We start from the raw sequence: 6,708 nt of genomic DNA, 5'->3' as shown, positions 1-6,708 counted from the left end.
GTTGCGATTAATATTTTAGAGGATAACGCCGGTTATGTCTCGGTTTGGTCTGGGATTTGCCCTCATCTGGCTCGTACTTTCGCATTTTGCGCATACTTGTTGGCCAGATCCTGGGTTTTTTCTGGTTTGGATCCCGTAGTAATGTGGTTCCACAACGAAACAGTCAATTAAACCTGGTTGAGATTAATATTTTAGAGGATAACGCCGGTTATGTCTCGGGTAGGTCTGGGATTTGTCCTCATCTGGCTCGTACTTTCGCGTTTTTCGCATACTTTTTGGCCAGATCCTGGCCGTTTTCTGGCTTGGACCACGTAGTAATGTGGCACCACACCGAAACAGTCAATTAAACCTGGTTGCGAATAATATTTTAGAGGATAACGCCGGTTATGTCTCGGTTAGGTCTGGGATTTGCCCTCATCTGGATCGTACTTTCGCATTTTTCGCATACTTGTTGGCCAGATCCCGGGTTTTTTCTGGTTTGGATCCCGCAGTAATGTGGTTCCACAACGAAACAGTCAATTAAACCTGGTTGCGATTAACATTTTAGAGGATAACGCCGGTTATGTCTCGGTTAGGTCTGGTATTTGCCCTCATCTGGCTCGTACTTTCGCATTTTTCGCATACTTGTTGGCCACATCCTGGCCTTCTTCTGGCTTGGACCACGTAGTAAAGAGGTACCACACTGAAACAGTAAATTAAACCTGGTTCCGATTAATACTTTAGAGGATAACGCCGGTTATGTCTCGGGTAGGTCTGGGATTTGTCCTCATCTGGCTCGTACTTTCGCGTTTTTCGCATACTTGTTGGCCAGATCATGGCCTTTTTCTGGTTTGGATCACGTAGTAATGCGGTACCACACCGAAGCAGTCAATTAAACCTGGTTGCGATTAATATTTTAGAGGATAACGCCGGTTATGTCTCGGTTTGGTCTGGGATTTGCCCTCATCTGGCTTGTACTTTCGCATTTTTCGCATACTTCTTGGCCAGATCCTGGGTTTTTTCTGGTTTGGATCCCGCTGTAATGTGGTTCCACAACGAAACAGTCAATTAAACCTGGTTGCGATTAATATTTTAGAGGATAACGCCGGTTATGTCTCGGTTAGGTCTGGTATTTGCCCTCATCTGGCTCGTACTTTCGCATTTTTCGCATACTTGTTGGCCACATCCTGGCCTTCTTCTGGCTTGGACCACGTAGTAAAGAGGTACCACACTGAAACAGTCAATTAAACCTGGTTCCGATTAATACTTTAGAGGATAACGCCGGTTATGTCTCGGGTAGGTTTGGGATTTGCCCTCATCTGGCTCGTACTTTCGCGTTTTTCGCATACTTGTAGGCCAGATCCTGGCCTTTTTCTGGTTTGGATCACGTAGTAATGTGGTACCACACTGAAACAGTCAATAAAAGCTGGTTCCGATTAGTATTTTAGAGGATAACGCTGGTTATGTCTGTGTTAGTTCTGGTATTTGAAACCATCTGGCTCATACTTTCGCGTTTTTCGCACACTTGTTGGCCAGACCCTGGCCCTTTTCTCGTTTGGAACACGTAGTAATGTGGTACCACACTGAAATAGTCAATAGGGGCTGGTTCCGATAAGTATTTTAGAGGATAACGCTGGTTATGTCTGGGTTAGTTCTGGTATTTGCAATCATCTGGCTCATACTTTGGCGTTTTTCGCATACTTGTTGACCAGATCCTGGGTTTTTTCTGTTTCGGATCCCGTAGTAATGAGGTTCATCACCGAAACAGGCAATTAGATTGGTTGCGATTAATATTTTAGAGGATAGCGCCGGTTATGTCTCGGGTAGGTCTGGGATTTGTCCTCATCTGGCTCGACTTTCGCGTTTTTCGCATACTTGTTGGCCAGATCCTGGCCTTTTTCTGGTTTGGATCACGTAGTAATGTGGTACCACACTGTAACAGTCAATAAAAGCTGGTTCCGATTAGTACTTTAGAGGATAACGCTGGTTATGTCTGTGTTAGTTCTGGTATTTGAAACCATCTGGCTCATACTTTCGCGTTTTTCGCACACTTGTTGGCCAGACCCTGGCCCTTTTCGCGTTTGGAACACGTAGTAATGTGGTACCACACTGAAATAGTCAATAGGGGCTGGTTCCGATAAGTATTTTAGAGGATAACGCTGGTTATGCCTGGGTTAGTTCTGGTATTTGCAATCATCTGGCTCATACTTTGGCGTTTTTCGCATACTTGTTGACCAGATCCTGGGTTTTTTCTGTTTTGGATCCCGTAGTAATGAGGTTCATCACCGAAACAGGCAATTAGATTGGTTGCGATTAATATTTTAGAGGATAACGCCGGTTATGTCTCGGGTAGGTCTGGGATTTGTCCTCATGTGGCTCGACTTTCGCGTTTTTCGCATACTTGTTGGCCAGATCCTGGCCTTTTTCTGGTTTGGATCACGTAGTAATGTGGTACCACACTGTAACAGTCAATAAGAGCTGGTTCCGATTAGTATTTTAGAGGATAACGCAGGTTATGTCTGTGTTAGTTCTGGTATTTGCAATCATCTGGCTCATACTTTCGCGTTTTTCGCATACTTGTTGGCCAGATCCTTTGCCTTTTTCTGGTTTGGATCACGTAGTAATGTTGTACCACACTGAAACAGGCAATAGAAGCTGGTTCCGATTAGTATTTTAGAGGATAACGCCGGTTATGTCTCTGTTAGGTCTGGTACTTGCCCTCATCTGGCTCATACTTTCGCATTTTTCGCATACTTGTTGGCCAGATCATGGCCTTTTTCTGGTTTGGATCACGTAGTAATGCGGTACCACACCGAAGCAGTCAATTAAACCTGGTTGCGATTAATATTTTAGAGGATAACGCCGGTTATGTCTCGTGTAGGTCTGGGATTTGTCCTCATCTGGCTCGACTTTCGCGTTTTTCGCATACTTGTTGGCCAGATCCTGGCCTTTTTCTGGTTTGGATCACGTAGTAATGTGGTACCACACTGTAACAGTCAATAAGAGCTGGTTCCGATTAGTATTTTAGAGGATAACGCAGGTTATGTCTGGGTTAGTTCTGGTATTTGCAATCATCTGGCTCATACTTTGGCGTTTTTCGCATACTTCTTGACCAGATCCTGGGTTTTTTCTGTTTTGGATCCCGTAGTAATGAGGTTCCACACCGAAACAGTCAATTAAACTGGTAGCGATTAATATTTTAGAGGATAACGCCGGTTATGTCTCGGTTACGTCTGGTATTTGCCCTCATCTGGCTCATACTTTCGCATTTTTCGCATACTTGTTGGCCAGATCATGGCCTTTTTCTGGTTTGGATCACGTAGTAATGCGGTACCACACCGAAGCAGTCAATTAAACCTGGTTGCGATTAATATTTTAGAGGATAACGCCGGTTATGTCTCGGTTTGGTCTGGGATTTGCCCTCATCTGGCTTGTACTTTCGCATTTTTCGCATACTTCTTGGCCAGATCCTGGGTTTTTTCTGGTTTGGATCCCGCAGTAATGTGGTTCCACAACGAAACAGTCAATTAAACCTGGTTGCGATTAATATTTTAGAGGATAACGCCGGTTATGTCTCGGTTAGGTCTGGTATTTGCCCTCATCTGGCTCGTACTTTCGCATTTTTCGCATACTTGTTGGTCACATCCTGGCCTTCTTCTGGCTTGGACCACGTAGTAAAGAGGTACCACACTGAAACAGTCAATTAAACCTGGTTCCGATTAATATTTTAGAGGATAACGCCGGTTATGTCTCGGTTTGGTCTGGGATTTGCCCTCATCTGGCTTGTACTTTCGCATTTTTAGCATACTTCTTGGCCAGATCCTGGGTTTTTTCTGGTTTGGATCCCGCAGTAATGTGGTTCCACACCGAAACAGTCAATTAAACTGGTTGCGATTAATATTTTAAAGGATAACGCCGGTTATGTCTCGGGTAGGTCTGGGATTTGTCCTCATCTGGCTCGTACTTTCGCGTTTTTCGCATACTTGTTGGCCAGATCCTGGCCTTTTTCTGGTTTGGATCACGTAGTAATGTGGTACCACACTGTAACAGTCAATAAGTGCTGGTTCCGATTAGTATTTTAGAGGATAACGCCGGTTATGTCTCGGTTAGGTCTGGTATTTGCCCACATCTGGCTCATACTTTCGCATTTTTCGCATACTTGTTGGCCAGATCATGGCCTTTTTCTGGTTTGAATCACGTAGTAATGCGGTACCACACCGAAGCAGTCAATTAAACCTGGTTGCGATTAATATTTTAGAGGATAACGCCGGTTATGTCTCGGTTTGGTCTGGGATTTGCCCTCATCTGGCTCGTACTTTCGCATTTTGCGCATACTTGTTGGCCAGATCCTGGGTTTTTTCTGGTTTGGATCCCGTAGTAATGTGGTTCCACAACGAAACAGTCAATTAAACCTGGTTGAGATTAATATTTTAGAGGATAACGCCGGTTATGTCTCGGGTAGGTCTGGGATTTGCCCTCATCTGGCTCGTACTTTCGCATTTTGCGCATACTTGTTGGCCCGATCCTGGGATTTTTCTGGTTTGGATCTCGTAGTAATGTGTTGCCACACTGAAACAGTCATTAAAAGCATGTTCCGATTCGTATTTTAGAGGTTAACGCTGGTTATGTCAGGCATAGTTCTGGTATTTGCAATCATCTGGCTCATACTTTCGCATTTTTCGCATACTTGTTGGCCAGATCATGGCCTTTTTCTAGTTTGGATCACGTAGTAATGCGGTACCACACCGAAGCAGCCAATTAATCCTGGTTGCGATTAATATTTTAGAGGATAACGCCGGTTATGTCTCGGTTTGGTCTGGTATTTGCCCACATCTGGCTCATACTTTCGCATTTTTCGCATACTTGTTGGCCAGATCATGGCCTTTTTCTGGTTTGAATCACGTAGTAATGCGGTACCACACCGAAGCAGTCAATTAAACCTGGTTGCGATTAATATTTTAGAGGATAACGCCGGTTATGTCTCGGTTTGGTCTGGGATTTGCGCTCATCTGGCTCGTACTTTCGCATTTTGCGCATACTTGTTCGCCAGATCCTGGGTTTTTTCTGGTTTGGATCCCGTAGTAATGTGGTTCCACAACGAAACAGTCAATTAAACCTGGTTGAGATTAATATTTTAGAGGATAACGCCGGTTATGTCTCGGGTAGGTCTGGGATTTGCCCTCATCTGGCTCGTACTTTCGCATTTTGCGCATACTTGTTGGCCCGATCCTGGGATTTTTCTGGTTTGGATCTCGTAGTAATGTGTTGCCACACTGAAACAGTCATTAAAAGCATGTTCCGATTCGTATTTTAGAGGTTAACGCTGGTTATGTCAGGCATAGTTCTGGTATTTGCAATCATCTGGCTCATACTTTCGCATTTTTCGCATACTTGTTGGCCAGATCATGGCCTTTTTCTAGTTTGGATCACGTAGTAATGCGGTACCACACCGAAGCAGCCAATTAATCCTGGTTGCGATTAATATTTTAGAGGATAACGCCGGTTATGTCTCGGTTTGGTCTGGGATTTGCCCTCATCTGGCTCGTACTTTCGCATTTTGCGCATACTTGTTGGCCAGATCCTGGGTTTTTTCTGGTTTGGATCCCGTAGTAATGTGGTTCCACAACGAAACAGTCAATTAAACCTGGTTGCGAATAATATTTTAGAGGATAACGCCGGTTATGTCTCGGTTAGGTCTGGGATTTGCCCTCATCTGGACCGTACTTTCGCATTTTTCGCATACTTCTTGGCCAAATCCTGGGTTTTTTCTGGTTTGGATCCCGCAGTAATGTGGTTCCACAACGAAACAGTCAATTAAACCTGGTTGCGATTAATATTTTAGAGGACAACGCCGGTTATGTCTCGGTTAGGTCTGGTATTTGCCCTCATCTGGCTCGTACTTTCGCATTTTTCGCATACTTGTTGGCCACATCCTGGCCTTCTTCTGGCTTGGACCACGTAGTAAAGAGGTACCACACTGAAACAGTCAATTAAACCTGGTTCCGATTAATACTTTAGAGGATAACGCCGGTTATGTCTCGGGTAGGTCTGGGATTTGTCCTCATCTGGCTCGTACTTTCGCGTTTTTCGCATACTTCTTGGCCAGATCCTGGGTTTTTTCTGGTTTGGATCCCGCAGTAATGTGGTTCCACAACGAAACAGTCAATTAAACCTGGTTCCGATTAGTATTTTAGAGGATAACGCCGGTTATGTCTCTGTTAGGTCTGGTACTTGCCCTCATCTGGCTCATACTTTCGCATTTTTCGCATACTTGTTGGCCAGATCATGGCCTTTTTCTGGTTTGGATCACGTAGTAATGCGGTACCACACCGAAGCAGTCAATTAAACGTGGTTGCGATTAATATTTTAGAGGATAACGCCGGTTATGTCTTGGTTTGGTCTGGGATTTGCCCTCATCTGGCTCGTACTTTCGCATTTTGCGCATACTTGTTGGCCAGATCCTGGGTTTTTTCTGGTTTGGATCACGTAGTAATGTGGTACCACACTGAAACAGTCAATAAAAGCTGGTTCCGATTAGTATTTTAGAGGATAACGCTGGTTATGTCTGGGTTAGTTCTGGTATTTGAAACCATCTGGCTCATACTTTCGCGTTTTTCGCACACTTGTTGGCCAGACCCTGGCCCTTTTCTCGTTTGGAACACGTAGTAATGTGGTACCACACTGAAATAGTCGATAGAGGCTGGTTCCGATTAGTATTTTAGAGGATAA

Source organism: Colletes latitarsis, unplaced genomic scaffold, assembly GCF_051014445.1.
Source record: "Colletes latitarsis isolate SP2378_abdomen unplaced genomic scaffold, iyColLati1 scaffold0018, whole genome shotgun sequence".
Lineage (NCBI taxonomy): Eukaryota > Metazoa > Arthropoda > Insecta > Hymenoptera > Colletidae > Colletes > Colletes latitarsis.
Note: the sequence above shows the minus strand (reverse complement) of the source record.